This window comes from Diuraphis noxia, unplaced genomic scaffold, assembly GCF_037042655.1.
Source record: "Diuraphis noxia isolate RWA-SAM2 unplaced genomic scaffold, SU_Dnox_SAM2 contig0001, whole genome shotgun sequence".
NCBI lineage: Eukaryota > Metazoa > Arthropoda > Insecta > Hemiptera > Aphididae > Diuraphis > Diuraphis noxia.
In genome coordinates, this window is record NW_028301711.1 from 93,957,732 (window position 1) to 93,977,014 (window position 19,283).

Sequence of the window (19,283 nt, forward strand, 5' to 3'; positions counted from 1 at the left end):
GGACTCAGTTTACCACAAAAAGGGTGTTTTTGAGTTTAGTTTAAATGATGTCGTGAGCACGACGGTTTATGGACTGTAATGCTGCGTTATATTTTATATTGTGTCTTCAGTTAAATCCGAAAGACGACAATTTGTAATTCCGTTCTCTGTACCTAGTAGGGTAAAACCAAATTATGTTTCGTATATTAGATGGTTGTTTAGAAAAGAATACAAACTTTAAATTAATATAACAAATAACAATCAATATACTTATTTATTAACTCTTTAAGTTATAATTATTTATTCTGCGTAAACACAGTGTGATGGGCACTACCGAATGATTTGAATAACCGACTAATAGTTATATTTTGCTCCAAAAAACCGACTAACAGTTGGTTACAATTACCATGTCCATGACCAACTAACATCATAAAGCTTAATGACTAATGTTATCGGAAAACAACTAATGACTTATATAACTATCAAAAAACGACTAATGACTAATAACTATCAAAAAACGACTAATGACTAACAACTGTCAAAAAAGACTAATGACTAACGACTCACGACTATCAAAAAAGGGCTAGATAACTAACTAAACCAACTAAAAACAAAATTAGTCAGTGAATATAGAAATATATATAAAATATAAATAGTTTAATATTTATCTTACATTCTTAAAGCTAACAAATAAATGTATTTAATATAGTTCATTATGATTTATGATAATTAGATATGATATTTTACAAGAAAAAATATTGTAAGACCTTTTTTACAGTTGTAAAATATATTTTATTTAAACAAACTACGAATAAATTGAGTAAATACTAATAATTGTATTATAGTAATATAGTTATTTAGTAATTATTTTTATTTAATTAAAACTTCATGATTTATTTTATTCATTAGTAATAATTCGTTATGAGGTTTGTTATTCGTTAGTAATTGATAACCGACTTATTTTTTATGGTAAACGGAAAAAAAGTCCCCGGTAAAAAAGTCCCCGTTAATAAAATCATACGAAAAAACATGATTGTACGTAATTATTACATTTATCAAAACATTTAATAATTATATGTTAAAAAAGTTACAAAAGTTAATTAGATAGATAAGTAAGGTGTAGGTATACTATCCACTACCCATACCTATTAGATAAAGTGAAAATATTATTTATATTACGTTTATTTCGTAAATTACCCAGGTAATATACTGATATAATATATATCATCTACTCGTTTTTGAAACTTACTCATAATACCTATACCGGCTATACCATGTAATACACTAATAAATTGTTGTCAAATATAGTGCGTTTATTTTACAAATAAAATTAATAATTACGTAAAATCATGTTTTTCGTATGATTTTATTAACGGGGACTTTTTTTCCGGCATTCGTTTTTTATTGTTTATTATCGACCAAGTCGTTAGACGTTAGTCATTAGTCGGTAACGCCCAAGTGCCACTGATTAATTCGGATGAGTCACCCGAGTGGCCGAGTCGGTAAATGGACTGAACAATTGACTGTTGACAAGACCGATATACAGTCGCCATGACGCGTGTAACTGCATGTATAAGCAAAAAAAGAGATAGACGCTTACATACCAGCGTCTATAGACATTTACTAAATTATAATTAACACTATTAGGTAGTGCACGAGCACTTTTGCGAATATACACGAGCCGCCACTGGACGCTACTCTATGGAATGCAGTCATAAATATATTTAAACCAAACTCATTATAACGTTATTTAAGTATGACTTATATATTATAACGGTTTATAAATTATACATCAGTAGGTATATGTATAACAATATGTGCATACATTAAAAATAATAGAAAATATAAAGTCTGAATGTATTACCTGTGTAATATTCTAATAAATAAATTTAAATATAATACATAGGTAATGCTAAATATTGAAATTGCGTATCGGAATCACTGAACTCGGTGACGTCAATGACTAGGATTGAGCATAGTGATAGTGGCAGTAGAAATTAATAAAATAATATATAACTGACAAAAACATTTGATTTATATATCTATAATTATGTAGGTTGTAAGTTTATGTATGTAAACATCAAATTACAGTGACCAAATATTGGACCACAATCTTATATTAGCTTATCAAAGATAGTCAACACATATTTTATAACCAATATTTTCCTAAATTTGACAAATTTCCATGATGTAAACTATAGCAAAGTTTGAATACATCATAACTTATAAGGAATATCAAAAAATAACACATCCCTGGTCCAAGCCCCTAGGTAAAAATAATTTCAAATTGAAGGAAATGTTTTGAATATTTTTTACAACTATTCTAGATTATAATTTATTAGTAAGTCTAAAGATGTACAGCAATGAAAATAGCATTAATTTTTTATCTGAAATGTATACGTTATATTATTATAAATAGGTGCCTTGTCGCCTTGAAACTAATCTATATTACTTTTTAAAAATATTATATCAAAAAGTATCATATTTTTATATTTATTAATTATTGTTCAAAACATAAAGAAACTTTTTCAACATCTCGAAATCTCAACTATATTACTTACTTTTTTTTAAAGTTGTGTAAGTTATATCATAATATAAAATTATGATATGGTGAAAAATTCTTATTTCTATTTATAAGAAATTGTTATCTTAAAAAATATTAAGTAATAGATAAAAATGTAATAAATTTTATTTCAAAACTTATTTTTGTGGTTGGTTGTGTATTATTTAAAAAATTTTCATGTTTATAGATTGTCTTAAAGATGTTGGATGAAAAATATGTATTATCTTCCAATCTATCAGTCAAAATGTTTTTCAAAATCATTTAATTGGAATATTGCTTTTTTAGTGACATAAATTTATTTCAATAAATTAGTCGACTTTATTAACTAAATTAAAAAAATAAATATTAATTAATTAATTAACAATATGTAAACATAGGACCAAAGATACATAAGATACCACACAAAATTGAAAATACTTATACAATGATATGAATGTACTACAAGTAAAAAATTTATTTTACAAAGCTTCGGTACTTTATATAATTAATAATAACCTTACTTTTAAAACTGAACATGGATCAACAAATATCTAATATCTAAGTACTAACTATGCACAAAAAATTAACACAATCCACATACTTTATATCGGTCCAAAAATTTACAATTTATTATCATTAAAAATTAAACAAAGCAACCCTAAGGTTTATTTAAAAAAACAAAAATACACTGGTTACTACATGAACAAAATATAGACAATCTCATAAAAAAAGTATAGAATTATTGCATTATTTACTTATATTAAATTAGATTACTTTAGTATTTATTTGTAACTTTAATTTTTACGATAATTTATATTGTATCATATTATATTACAAAATTGTAATTATTTAATCAACTTTAACCGTTTATAATGAATTATATTTAAAATTGTGAGCTCATGGGCCCACACACAAACATATTCATAAATAAATAAAAATAGGACACAGGTAAAATTAATAAGTTTGTAGTTGGTTATACAATTATAATATATATTACATATAGTTAACTTTAGTACATATCACAAATTTATATTTAAGGTAAAAATTTAAGTATGGTTATTGGTTAGAGATATTTGTAGTAAATGCATATAATCTTAAAATATAAAATACATAAGTAGAATAAAAATTATTTCATACATAGTCTTTACCATAAAATGAAACAAAACAAGCAATGCTAAATATTGTGTTATGGTCTTGTAATACTTATCACATGTATTACTTAAATTTAATCATTAACGTAAGTATCAATCAAAAAAATATATAATTGCTCTATGCTCTATCACATAAAAAGTTAAACAAAAGTGTTAAAAATAATTGTATATCCCCTAGACCTCTAAACACTTAGATTAAGTATTAATTTTGTAATTCTATTAAAGTAGGTTTTTGTATTGAATTATTATTGTATTGAAATACATATCCATAAAAATAAAATATTATACATTATAATATATAAATTATAATATGTTAAAGCATAATACCAAATAAAATTTAACACAAAACTTTTTTAAAAACATTTCAACAAAGCTACTTATTTCAAAACTATACTCAAAATAAATTATGAATGTTTACTTAATAATAATGGCTAATAATTAATTAGGCAAAATTATTGATTATTTTGAAAAATGTAAATACTATTGTTATACATTTAAATATACTAATATTATATTTGATATTAGTATAATGTATAAAGTATAACAATAGAAATATTTATAATATGTTATCTTTATTAATAATTCACACATTATTATTACTATTATTATTTATTATTTTTTTCAGTCACGTACATATATTATCATTATTTATTTATTATATTAATTATATAATATTATTTATTATTTATTATATTAATTATATAATATTATTTATTATTTATTAATATTAATATATTATATTGACTTAAAAGCCCAAAAGTACAATACAATAGTAATAAATACATATAGACAATAAAACATAATTATTAAAATAAACAGCAATTTAATGAAACAAATAAACAAATGGTAATTATATTTTTAAAGAAAAAGTTTAATTAATGGTAAAGACTGCAGTACAAATTATTAATGGCTTGGACAAAAAAGAATACCCGATTCTTTCTTCCTAGTAACAATATTAATACTAAAAGTCTAAAACCATTTATCAAGTACGTAAAATGAATGATATTTCTAATCCTAGCAAAAGACACAGATTGGCATTTTACCTATGTCGAAGCTTAGTCCTATAAAATTAAACCACAGGGCAAGAAAATCAAGCTCTTAAATATTGTATGTAACTTAACAAAAAAATAAATAATAATTATAATATGATAATAACAATAAATTACAATATCATGGAATAAGTGACAAATGTAATATACTAATTATATAATTTAATGCACTAAGTGAACGCATAAAAACCAAAAATGAGATTCATTAATAAATCAACTTTATTCTTTAACCAAATAAACTTAGAATATGCATCGTGATTTAAAAAAGTTTTTCTCAAGAAAAAATCTTTTGCTTAAAAATCAAACGATTAAAAATACTTTTTAATAATTTAGAAGTGAGTCAGTCCTGGCGTGAAAAAAATACATGAGCCTATAAACATTTAAGTGAAATCTTTTATTTTAAATAGATCATTCAATTAATGAACTATATTCTGATTTTGATCACTTGAAATCAAAATAAAAAAGGAGTTTCATGAATCATTTGATTACTGTATAAACAAATATTTCTTGTATCTTGATCATTAGTATTTGGTTAATAATTGTGCATTAAAAACCGATTGTTATTGTTGATTGTAGTAACAGGTTTGTGCTTTACAACATATAATTGACACAAATCAGTAGGTCTGGACAATGGGCATATGCAATGAATGAGAAGCTTGTGGTGAAATATAGTTTACCAGTGACATTAGCCTCATATTGAATATGTTTTGATGTAATTTAAGATCTGGATGTTTGACCACCATAGGAGTCTGAAAAACCTGAATGTTAGTATAACATAAAATATACACAGACACATTTTTATTTATTACAACTTACGAGTCGTTCAATCAAAGAGGCCATCTTATAGCATACCAGCGTACAATGAGGAGTAACTATAGTCTGTTGTTACAAGTTGTTAATTCAAAGCAGCATTACATTGGCTGAAACATAAGTGCTAGATCTTAGAAATATGATATGTTCTCTCACTTTGTATGCTTAATATTGATTATGGTATTATTAAATATAATTGGTTTTTAAATGTAAATGATAAAAATTTCCATTTCAAATATTGAATATGCGCTTTGTGAATTGTCCATTTTAAGATTGTTTAAATATAACATATATAATTTTATAAATATAAATTTAGCTGATCCTGTGCATTTTGTTGCCCATTAAAAATTTATAATACTAACTTTTTAATAAGTTGTTATAATGTATCTTATTTAGTAATATAAATAAATACTTATTAAAAATTTAAAAACAAATAAATATTAATATATAAAATCAGATTTTGGGATTAAGCATATAATAATTAGTTTGTTATACAATGTAAAACTAGACAAAAATAAGTCAACAGATCTACCACGTATGACATACTCATTTCTATTATATGAAGAAAAAGCTCATTATTTTTTATACAGCATTAATAAACTAATTTTAATATGTTGAACTTAAAATAACCACACATTGGATGGATTACAAAAATTACGATAATACTAAGAATTAAAGCTAAATATATATATATATATATATATATATATATCATTTATACTGTAATGTTAAATAGTAATACAATTAATGTGAATAACGAAAGCTTAGAACTTATAAAGCAGTAAAATTAAAAGGAACAAAAAGTTTGGAATATTGAGTTATGTTGTAGTTTTAATTATATTTAAAAAAATGCAATTAAGTATGTTATATTGTTCAACAAAATAAAAATTAACAACAGTTTCTTTTTGATTGTAAACAATTGGTTCAAAGATGTAATTTTTGCGCATTAATATTCTTTTAAGAGGACGTAACGCTAGCATTTCTTGCCTCTGTTTAACAAGACGTGTGTAACATACCAAATTTACAGTCCGCAGATCACATGTAGTTTTGTGAGTTTAAAAACCTAACCTAACCTAATCAAGTGAATCAACCTATCATGAAACATAATGGTAAGAACATTATCTATATGTTTATGTTTTTTTACAATAGTTCAATTTTATAGCAAGATTTGCGTATATAATAAAGTATAAATTTAAAATGCTCATAACTCACTTAAAAACTGAATTATCTTAGGACCCCACTATACAAATACAGATAATATTTTCATTATTAAGTTTCATAAGAAGTTGATTCACTCTAATTTTTAAATTAATGAAGCTACAAATGATCTGTTGAGTGTAAATTTGCTATGTTATGAATTAAGACAACAAAATCCAGTGTAACGTCCTCTTAAAATTATTATAAAAATAATGCAAGCCTTGCTAACTGTATGAATAAAGATATATCAAATACTTTAATGAGGGCACTTTAAAATCTATTTGTCTTAGTACCAAATAAATTATATTTTACCGAGAATAGTATCAAAACACTAATTAAGTATATTTTGTAGTATTTCCAAGATCTGACTATTATTAGAAATAAAAACTGGTCATCAGTTCAATCAGCCAGCTTGATAGCAATGCAAAACAAGCACAAGAAAAGGATTCAAGAGACATCAACAACAGCCACCGACCATCTAGATTATTAACAGGCGATACGAATCTTGAACAATTAACTGCAAAGGGGTCAATTGTACATATTCTTCTCTGAAGTTAGTCTTGATGACCTAAACACAAGTTGAGAAATTATAAAAAATTTCTAAAAATATCACTGGTATCTTCTCTGTTATTACGTTTATAGTTGCACTAAGTTTCTTTTGCGTGGTCTTAACATTTGTATACATACAATATTCAATGTAGACTGAAACTGCCAGACAGGCAACTTTATCATTAGATGAGTGTACCTTCATGGTATCAAAAACAGTTCGCCATGGTTGTCCACCACATCTAAAAGTACAAAAAATGTTTAACATGATTAGAAAATAATTCAAACCATCTAAACTACATGAGCCTAATATTTGCACAGAAATAAGAACAAATGTAACTAACTAACTTATCATATGATATAATAATTTGTTCTACAATCAATATTTTAAATTAATATTTTGTTTGTTTGTCAATCATAATGTTGAAGTAAACCCAATATTATATAATTTAAATCACCGCTGGTAATCCAAAATTAAGTATTTAATTTTTAACAAAAAAAAAACACCAATAAACCTAGACTAACCTGTTGTGTTTAACTTCAACAACTAACATAGGTACTTGTCCTACAATGAGCATAAGCTCCAAAACTTAATATTAATTAATATTAATAAATTTAATACTTGTATTATCATTAATACAAACCTATTTTCAAGTCCATAATAAAAACACTAAGCCTAAACAATATATTAAATGAAATAATATCAAAAGCTATTGTTTAAAAATCAATAAAAAATTAAATAATACAAGTACAGGCAGTGGCGTACTGACCGGGGGGGGGGGGGGGGTTACCCCCCCAGTGAAATACGAATAATGATTTTTTTATGGAATTTAGGCTAGGATCATGTTACGCGTTTTGTCGGTCGGTCTCTTCCCGGTGGTTTTAAAAAGTTCCATATATCGGTCTAGTCTGGCCGCTATAACACATTAATAATTATTTTTGTCGAAAAATAATTGCTATCATTCCATGTTACATTTTATTACATGATTGTTTATGAGCAAAGCACTAAGTTCATACACAGATATACGTGCGCGTGTAATGTGTATAATAGGTAATATTAGTACTTAGTTCTGTATACAATTTTTTCAATACTCCTAAACGACAAGAAGTTCTTTTAAGTACAATTGCAAGTATAGAAACAAATACAAAAGCCACTAGACTAAAAAATTTATGCCCCACAAAATGGATTCAACGTCATGAATCAGTTTTAATTTTCTTAGAACTACAAAATGCTGTTACAATTTCAATATTGAAATCTCAACTGACGCTGTACTAAATGAATTATCAAAATCATTGAGACAAATTAATATTAAGTTATAAATTAATAGGTTAGTGTTTTTAGATCATAAAATATACATTTAAAAAAAATTTAATTGTGCATGTCTTTAAATATAAAAAGAATACAATTGTATGAACATTTTTTTTTTATATGTACATAAAATATGGTAACCCCCCCCCCCTCCCATTAAAGAATTCTGCGTACGCCACTGAGTACAGGAATATCTCAAAATTGTTAATGCACATTCCACAATTCAAATTTAAATGATTTTTTAGATAGTTAAAAATGATTTTTCTTTAAAAGAAAATATAAGTGTAAAATTGCATTAAGAAAAAAAATATTAAAATAACACAAATATTTTGTAATAAAAACAAGCAAAAAAAAATTTGATTTTACTTTTTTGTTATTGATCTTAGGTAAATGTATAAATTACTTAGCTGTCAAAGTCCTAAAGTGTTCCATAACAAAAATTTTCTAATCTTAAAAGTTACAAGCCTAACTTACTATACTAATATAATTATTACCTGACTAATTTGAATACTATTTGCACATTGAAATCAAAGTGTTTTCCATTTCTATACTATTCTCCTATGTTACTCTTGAAATACTGGATCCTTGTGACCTTGTCTGTACAATAAATTACTCCAATAATTCAACAAAAGTTGTGGTATTTGCACATCTAGTTTTTTAATTTCATTTTGGACATGATAATGGATTGCTACACAGTTTAAAACGCATTTCACAACTCCAAATACAATAGACTAGTGAATCTGAATAACATCACCTATGAAAAACAAAGTTTAAAAAAAATTGATACAATTTTTCAACCAAAAAAAAATTGCCTTCATTATGAACATACTATATTAATTTACTTGAAATGCTCTGATCTCATAATGTTACAGTACATATAACAGTTGAATTTCTAGTAGCTGATCATCCTTCGTCATAATATGGTATAAAATTGAATCATGAACATATTTAATTCAACCTGAAATTATATTAAAAAATCATTCCATAAATCGTTAATCGAGAATATAAAATATAACTCTGAATTACCTAAATCTGATTTTAAAAATATTATCATTATAATGTCCAAGCAAGCTGTTGAAAGCATCTTACGATCGTGATTTATTCTAGACATAGGTAGATTTTTTAAAACATCTAAAACATATTCTTTACCAGAACGGTCAGAATTTGATGATATATTGACTAACATTTTTAATTGTTTATTAAATATAAATATTGAATGAAAACGGAATACGGAAATGGTTAAAAATGTTAAAATGATTAAATGAACAAGACGAATGCGCTGTGTAGCGTAAAAAAAAGCAATAATCATAAGAAGATATTAAGTGAATAAAGTGTTATATGAATTATAGTTTACTATTTTTATTACATTTTATCAAACCAAAAACGATTTCTTCAAAAAACAAGTCGTACGCTAGAAAAAGTCCTTTTCGCTACGCCTGTACAATCGAATTAATAATATTTTTAAATGTTCGATCGATAAAAAATGATAACGATTCATTGTGCAACTGATGATAATATTATGTTTTACTTTTCGATTACCAGGTTAATGGTTCTAAAACCTACACAGCGCTGCTGATGCGCCTGCAGTGCAGCTGCAGCGCTTGTATCCACATAATATTATTATCATTATTATTATTATTACTATTATTTTTTTTTTTTTTACTACGGACGTGATATGAGGAACGAATGTATTACGCGGCGGCGCAACTACCTTCATTTTATAGTTTATATACATGTCATTATCTATATGTATGTACAATATACAGCTTACACTAGTCCCAAGCATCAGCCGCGGTCACGACTCACGACACACGAACACACAATCGTCCAGCGCAAGTGAGTCAGTGAGCGTAACGTAGTAACGTACACCGCGTCCAACGGCGTTGTGTTCCGCGTTTCCGCCATTTAATATCGTTTCTTTATTCGCCCCAGACCGACCGACCACTAGTAGTCGGTTAGAACTAAACGCCTTACATTTTACTTCATGTTTTTATCAATTTTTGTGCTTAAATTGTCAAGTTTCCGCTATTACTACTAGGATCCGATAATTTTGAGGTATTCCGCATTGATGGTCCTCAGTACCGCCGTGACGTCGCCAGTTGTGTTTGTTCTGACATTTTACTAGTGAGTGCGCTATACTATCACATACCTAGTTGGTGTTTGATGTTGATGAAATCAAATAAAAATGCATGTTTCGTATTGCTATGTTTATTTTAATTAAATCGTTAATATTTTTAGGTAAATTAATGATTTTATTGTGCAACTGTGTGAATGATTGGATTGCCTAGAGTTTATAAAGCCAAAACAATCACCGTGAAAATTGACAATATGAAACGTAGAAGTTATGGTGACTCTCCTCCCATGTCACGTAAAAAACGTCATAGCAGTATTAACAGGTATGATGGTAGTTCTGACGAGAGAGGATCGCCCGAACGTGTACGCCGTAGAGCTCGCTCGCCACCCAGTCCTAGAGCACCAAGGTATTCAGAACGTGATGAATATAGCCGTTCTAGGGAAATTGAACGATCGCACCCCACTTATAAAGTGTTATCAGTGAGTGCTTTACATCCTAAAGCAAGCGACGAACAGGTCAAAGAAATATTATATCGAGAATATCGCAAATTTGGTGAATTTAATGTTAAAATTTCACATGAATTGGATGAAAGAGTGGCGTATGTGTGCTTTAGAAGCTCAGAAGATGCTAGAGATGCCAAACATAGTAAGCCTAGAATAAGTTTATTTGATAAAATGGCCTTAGTTACACCTGTTTATGAAAGTCGTAGTTCTAGAGATCATTATGAATCAAGAACTAGGCGTTCTCGATCTCGAAATTTTTCACCAGAGTTTGAACGATACTATCATAGGTCTCCTATGCCTCCAGAACTTCATAGGATTCATCCAGCTGATAGGTTTTATGAAAGGATACCATATGGTACTATTCCTCCCATGATGGCACCACAACGAGAGTTTCGAGAATTGGGTTTGCCACCATTACATCATCATGAAATAATGATACCTCGAGGACCGTTAATACATCATGTGGCGCCTATTCATCCTCATTTAGGGCCAATTCATCCATTGTATGGACCACCAAGACATTTTATGCCACCATTTAGACCACATCCTCTTCCTCCTATGATACATGACAAAAAAGATAAATTTCCAAACTATTTGCACCACATTCCACCAGAAGACGACCCGTTAGCTACACGCACATTGTTTGCTGGAAATTTAGAAGTTTCCATTTCTGATGAAGAACTTCGCCGTATATTTGGTAGATATGGTGTTGTTGAAGATATTGATGTTAAACGACCATTGCCAGGAACAGGAAATGCATATGCTTTTGTTCGCTATCAAAATTTAGATATGGCTCATAGAGCAAAAGTCGAATTATCTGGTCAATATTTGGGCAAATTTCAATGTAAAATTGGCTATGGAAAATCTACACCAACACAACGAATATGGATTGGTGGTTTGGGTCCTTGGACATCACTTGCTCAACTAGAACAAGAATTCGATAGGTTTGGTGTTATTAAAAAAATTGAGTATGTCAAAGGTGACATTTGTGCCTATATACAGTTTGAAAGCATTGATGCGGCAACTGCAGCAGTCAAAGAAATGAGAGGAGTAGCTTTAGGAGGCTCTGAACATAAACTAAGAACAGATTTTGCTGATGGAGGTGTCTGCGTCAGTCCTACATTAACTTATTCATCAAAGTCTAAGTCATCTCATGATGATGTAGCAGCATCTGCAGGAGATTTACGAGAGTTAGTAAGACAAGACGAATATCCATATGGTTGGCCAGATGGTGAGTATCCTTACAGTTCTAGAAGTTATCGTAAAAGTCGTACAGAATACTGTGAAGAAAGCAAAGAATTTGGCAATTATGAGAACGGTAGATCATTCAAGCAGCATTCTGTTTCTGATATTGGTTCTCCTCGGTCACCACTTCACCAATCAATTGACAGTGATTTAGAATCTGAAGAAGGAACAATACAATCTGGAGGTATTTTTAGTTCTGTTCGTACTCTAGGAGATTTGGCTCATAAATGTACTAATATATGGCAAGGCAGTCTTGTATTAAAAAGCTCTCAATTCCCAGCTAAATGCCATTTAATTTCTGGTGATACAAATGTTATAGAGTCAATGATGAGAGATGAAGATGGTAAATCAACATTACGCATAACTCAACGGTTACGTTTAGACGAGCCAAAGTTGGAAGATGTTTCTAAACGTATAATAACTGCTGACTTGCATGCAATATTTTTGGCAATGCCTTGTTCCACTAACTCCATTTCTAATGATGATGCATCTGTACAAATTAGACCGTTACGTAATTTAGTATCCTATTTAAAACAAAAAGAGGCGGCTGGGGTTATATCATTGATAAGTAAAGATCCTGAACCAACTGGTGTATTATATGCATTTCCTCCATGCGAGTATTCGGCCAAATTATTGAAACAAAGTGCAAAAAATTTAAGCAGTGAAACATTAAAAGATGATCATTTAGTTGTGGTAGTGGTTAGTGGGGGTGTTTTGTAATAAGATATTCATTTTTAATTCAATTTTTAATTAGGTTCATTAACCTATAGAAAGGACACTACACTCGCATGCGTTATCTCTGTCTTACATGCATACAATACATCAAACACAATAATCTATAATATTCAGTTATTATTTTTAATTGAGTAAATTAACCTATTCAAAAATTGAAACGTGATAATATTATCCAGGGCATTTGGAGGGTTTTATAGGTAATTTATGATAACTTACCAAATTATGCATTTTGAATAATTCATTTAGTTGTGTTGTGTTTAATATTGAGGTGAATTGATCTATTATCAAATTTAAAAGTGAGAATTTTATCTTGGTGAATCTGTACCAACATTTATAATTTTTATTTGGTCATAACTAAAGAGCGGATTTTTAGGTTCTTAAAAGCTTAAAATATGATGCTAATATGCTCTAAAAAAACACTAAAATATTCTCTAAATATGCTTTAAACTTATAAATATACAAATCGATAAATTAACAATATATATGATATTTTTATGAACAATAATAGAAAATATTCTAAAATATGAAAAATAGGCTAAATATTCTCTTATGTCCAAAATATGCTTTAATATGCAAAATAAATTTTTTCCTGCGAACTCTGTGATGGATAAATCGTCCACATTTTTCACTCTCGTAAAGCTGCATAAAGCCAATAAAAATATGTAAAATCCTAAAGATCCGCTCTCTAGTCATAACTTACTTTAAAATTAAAATATAAAATAACTATTAAAATTCAATAGATAATAGTATTATTTTGAATTTTATTATAGGTCAATTCACTCTACTATTAAACAAATCTAAGTTCATAATCTGCCATGTTATGCATTTGTAAGACTAGAAAAACACATACAAGTGTAGCATTTACTTAATTATATATATGGGGTGTATCCATATTTTTTTTTTATATTCATGTAATTTAATAATTCGATAGTTTTAATTATGATAAGTTATGATAATACTAGAATACAATTAGATTAAATATTTTTTATTGACTCCAAATTGATTTTTGATGCTACAATATTTGTTTTTAATTTGAACGCAGAAGTTCATAACAAAACAAGTTATTGTGATTTATTTAAACTGTGTAAAAGTTTTTATATTGTGCTTTATATTTAATCAATAATTTCAGTTTAATGTATTTCTTATTAATTAAAGTTTATATACACACTGTTTAATTATGTATAAAATATGTGGAGTGCGTAATTATACAAGTTGTGCTGCAATATCTTAGTTCGTAGAAAACTATTATAAGTTTATTAATGTGTACTAAAGTGATTCAATATTTTTAATTAAAAATTTAAAATAATGCATTATTTTATTATTAATAAGTGTTAATTTGTATACCGATCTTACATTTAATTAAACTATTTTTCTCATACCTATCTTTTGAAAGTACAGTGTAGTAAATGTAAACTATCAAGCAATCAAGTTAACCTGGGTTGTTCAGTAATTTTTTTTTTTTTTTTTTAAGTGTAACTATTTAAGCTAAAATAAATAACTTTATTATTAACTAATCTTGTGCGTTTTAGTAGTCTTATAATAAAGTGTAATTCGCGATTTAACTGTTGTTATTTTTAATTTATTGCATACAAATCATGTATGACGTAGATGTTACTTTTGCTTATTGAAATTAATCACACAACTTTTTTTTTTTTTTAATTCTATTAATTGCATTTAACATGGAAGTTTAGTAAATTCTATGTCGGACTGCTATGTACAATAAATTGTTGGTGTTGTGTTCAGTGTTAAAAGAGGTTTGGTGTTTTTTTCTTATGAAAACATTATGTGACAATGGTAATTTATATTAGTCTGATTTAAATAATGATTATTGATTATTTAAATTGATAAACTTAAAATATCAAAATTTCAACTTTTTTTAAATTTTTACTTAATTTTGATTTGTGACTGAAATTCATAATAAATATAATATATTATGAATAAATATTTTTCTAGATTTGAATTTGATAACTAAAATCTATAATTTATCATATTTACGAATTATTAACATTGATTGACACTTAATTTTATATGAGCAATATTACTCTAGTTTATAATTATTGATTTATTGTGAATTGCTTACAATGTTTTCATATTATTACTTACCCCTAAGGTCATGATAATTTGTTGCCTAAAAATCGATCTCTTTAATTGAAAAAACAACTAATTAGTTAAATTATAAGTCATCAATTCATCATGCCAAATAACTAAAAAAAGACACGCGTAGATGAATAAATAGATTTTCTTAATATAAGTAATATTTTATAACCATTAAAAAAAAAACTTTTACAATATTAATATTTTAATTAATTAAAAATAAATAAAAAAATAAGTACAAATATAAACACAAAAAAATTAATTTAGTACACAGAATGTATGTTTACTAATTTGAGAAAATAATTATTTAAATACTTAGTGAATTATATTATTTACATTAAAATTTAGAATGATAAATTATTGATAAATTTCTTAAGAATTAAAATATTACTGAAACTTGAAGTATAAAATATTTACCTAAATACAAATATTAATTCTTACTATTAAAAGTTCCATTTTCCCAAATGTGAGATACTATTATATCAAATTAATATTATTTTCATGTTATGTAGTTCAATTGTGAGTGCAAGGATTAATCATATCCTTAAAATGATAGAGCAGAAGTAAATGTTATTATTATAAGATGATGATTTATTTATTTATGTATTTGTAGATTATAGATATTACAAGTACTATAATTTACAGTTGAAAAAATTATATAAATAGTAGGTATGTTTAAAGTTTAAATTTATGATTAAAAATACAGTAGATAACGCTTATAAGACTCACATTGGGACCAGCACAAAGTGAATCTTATAAGGTATAACCAATTGAATCTTATAGGCAAAGTGGGAAAAAATCAACAAAAAATTTAATAAATAATAGGTAATGTCCTAATGACATTATTTTGCTACCTTTTTACATGTCTATTATATTGTTGTTTCGCATGTTATTAAATAAATACAATACTTACATACACAATAATAATTGCGATAAATGTGTTGTACATAATAATATAGTATATGGCAGTGGTCTTCGATCTTTTTGGTTCACGACCTACTGTTTTTGTAAAAAGTGTTCACGGCCCATGTCAACTTTATCAGCCATGTAAGAAAAAAATCCTATTGTGTATACTATTCTACAAACTACAATTACTATGATTATTTATAAGCTGATTGAAATTGTGACTGTCAACTAGATAAATGAAGTTTCACAATACATAAGGCTCAAAATTAAAAATTAAATAAAATGATTTATTACAGAACTAATATAAAAATTTACTTTCACCACACTTATATACAATGCTATGGACTAGTGTCCCGCATTGTATAGTTCACAGTCAACTAGGTACCAGCCGCACCAATCTAGGGAAGGGTGTGACAAACTTTGTTAATGTAGGAGAGACAGTATTTCGTGGAAATCATTAATATTAGGGAAACACAAAATCATGTGGTCATACGACTATAAAAGATCATTGATAGGGGCACACAAGGTGTGGGATTATACATCAATACAAAAGTTCCAAGAACCAATGTTATAATGTAATATCATAATATATAGTTTTACATAATAATAATATTCATAATAATATAAATTATCGAGGTCTGCAGCTGCACGGGATGCACCTTTTGACTTGTATGTGGGCGAGTAACATTTCCCGTCAGTCTAGATAACTATACCACATCCGTGAGAACAGCGACAAGAGCAAGTAGACTATGGGGAGTAGAGGGTAGCACTATATAAGGGACCCCGAAACGGCCTGTATTCAGACGCGACTTGACCAGACTAGCCAGAGCACCTTCACGCCAGTCTGTTGCTTAATTTAATTTATTGGACTTAGAAAATTTCTTATAACCAATATTTTGAACTTAGAAAATATTCGAGTCAAACCGAATTTATTCTAATCATTCAGAATACTTAACTTACATTCAGCTTTCATGTTATAAATAAATATATGTTTTACCACAATAAATAAACAATTAATCTAATTAAGAAGAATTCTACGTTGTGTAATTAACTCAAGAGTCACCTTCCAAACATCATCCTTGACTACTGATACCTGTAGGCGACGTGATCACTACAACAATCATTAATATGTATAAGATAAAGTTAATATGGATATTAAATGCATATACCTATGATAAAAGCATTTTTAATTTGCATTAATTATTAAGTATAAGATCAATGAAATAAAATTAACTCTAATGTGCATTAATAACACCATATTATATTTTATATTATAGTATCAATGTCAATTGTATTAAATAATTATGACTTGTATTATATATTAGTATAGAAATACATTTATAAACAGACCTACATACAAATAAGACTCATGACTATGTTCATTAATCAACTAAATATAAACTATGTTTTAAAATATATAAATTAACTTAAAAAAATGTTCTCTTTAATATAAGATATTTGTAACAGAATTTTTTTTCTACAAGTGCACTTAATATATTTAAATAAAAATAAGTATAAAAAGGAACCCTCAATATCCTTCCTTTCAGTCTATTTAACGCATTTGTTTAAATTCCAATTACATAATATAATACTAATTTATTAAATAAAGTGTCTGTGTGTCTGTATAAATTTTATTTTATTTCTTATATCAGAATTAAAACACTTGTTATCTATTACGATTTTCATAATCAATACTTAAAATTGTAACTTAAACTATATTTACTTTTTTGAATACAGTTACTATGAAAAAAAAGTGTCCTTAAATAAATAAAAAAGGTAGCGGTAGCAATGTTGGCGTATAGTATGCGCCATGCCAGCAATTCCCTAAGTGTATTACTGCAGGACTTTAGGGTTAAAGCACAAGCATTCACCAGATGTATGTAAATATTGAGAAAATTATTTTATATTATACTTGGGGAAAAAAGTTCACCTAAATAATATTCGTTTTACAGACTTTAGGGTTCCACGATACACGAAACAATTTCCTAAGGGTGCCATGGTTGTAAATATTTGAGAACTGCTGCGCCATGCTGTCTACTCATTTTTCATACATTTTTATTTATGAATAATAGAAGTAGTTGTTACTCTTGTAAGAAATAAAATGTATAACCTAATAATATGATCGTTATCAAGTGGTCAACCTGTCAAAGCTCTGACCACATATCAAAAAATATTTAATTTACTAATCAACAAGCACTACAAATTTTGTATTAAAACATTAATCACCCTTGATTTTTGATTTTAATTTTTTGGTCGCTGTACCTATAATTATTATTTATTATTGTAGAGTGTAGATTATCTAACTACTAAACTATAATAAATAAAGATATTTATGAAATTGCTTATTTTATTCTATTTATTCAATTTAATGCTAACCGGGAAACAAATTTAATTCATATTTTACTGAATTAAATAATACAATTTTTATTTTGCATATTTAATGGTCTTTATTTTAATTTCATATTTTGGGATTTTAAAAATAAAAATTCATATTTCAGTACATTTTTTGAAAAAAACAATTTAAATTAACAAACTATACAATTAATTACACAATTTTTATATATTAGTTTTATAGGTGGTGCAATCCACCACACAGTGTTGTAAAAATAATTGCTTATTACAAAGGCTTTGATGTTTATGCACTTAAAACTACTGTAATATGCATGTATTTATGCACTTTATTTAAAAATGCAGAAAGTCAAGTCATCCTGTTCAATACGTTTTAAAAATGTTGTTATCGAGTTTGGGAATGATATTTTTTCTACGGATTGATTGGTTTTATAATGTAAACAACATGCAACTAAAGTCTAACCTTTGGTATAAATTTTGAAAATACATCCGGTGAAGTCAATACTATGAAAGTAAAAGCAGAAGATTTGAAGGTTGAGGATCTATGCATTCTTCAATTATGCTCCAATAACATCAATTTATTTAGAACTAAGTTTTTCACACTAAAGAAATGTACTTACACATTTGATCAAATTAAAAGACCATATAAGAACAATATAACACTAATAATGTAAATTTAAAAATGTATTTTAAATTCTATAAAAAAAAAATAATACTATAGATAAAAATAACTACTAGGTCAGCGGTGTCTAACTCGTGGCCTGTGGTCAATTTTGATGCGGCCCCCACTGAAA

The 19,283-nt window shown here is 27.0% G+C and overlaps 1 long non-coding RNA gene and 1 pseudogene across 8 annotated transcripts; one reads left to right on the top strand and one right to left on the bottom strand.

The window, feature by feature from the left end:
- Positions 1-2,972: 2,972 nt before the first annotated feature.
- LOC107164356 (uncharacterized) lies at positions 2,973-10,043 on the bottom strand. 7 transcript variants are annotated; one of them, XR_001506058.2, is made up of 8 exons: positions 9,950-10,023; positions 9,610-9,726; positions 9,413-9,541; positions 9,078-9,337; positions 7,363-7,516; positions 7,041-7,296; positions 5,538-5,641; positions 2,973-5,470 (listed from the first exon to the last, which is right to left on the bottom strand). It is a non-coding gene; the product is annotated as an uncharacterized LOC107164356 (long non-coding RNA). The 7 variants fall into 7 exon arrangements; XR_016189963.1 differs by lacking the exon at positions 9,610-9,726 and having other exon boundaries at positions 9,426-9,541; positions 9,950-10,043; XR_001506060.2 differs by lacking the exon at positions 9,610-9,726 and having other exon boundaries at positions 9,950-10,043.
- A 266-nt stretch (positions 10,044-10,309) lies between these two features.
- LOC107164370 (RNA-binding protein spenito pseudogene) lies at positions 10,310-14,702 on the top strand (annotated as a pseudogene). The gene is made up of 2 exons (XR_016189962.1): positions 10,310-10,707; positions 10,822-14,702. The product of XR_016189962.1 is annotated as an RNA-binding protein spenito pseudogene (transcript).
- The last annotated feature ends 4,581 nt before the right edge of the window (positions 14,703-19,283 follow it).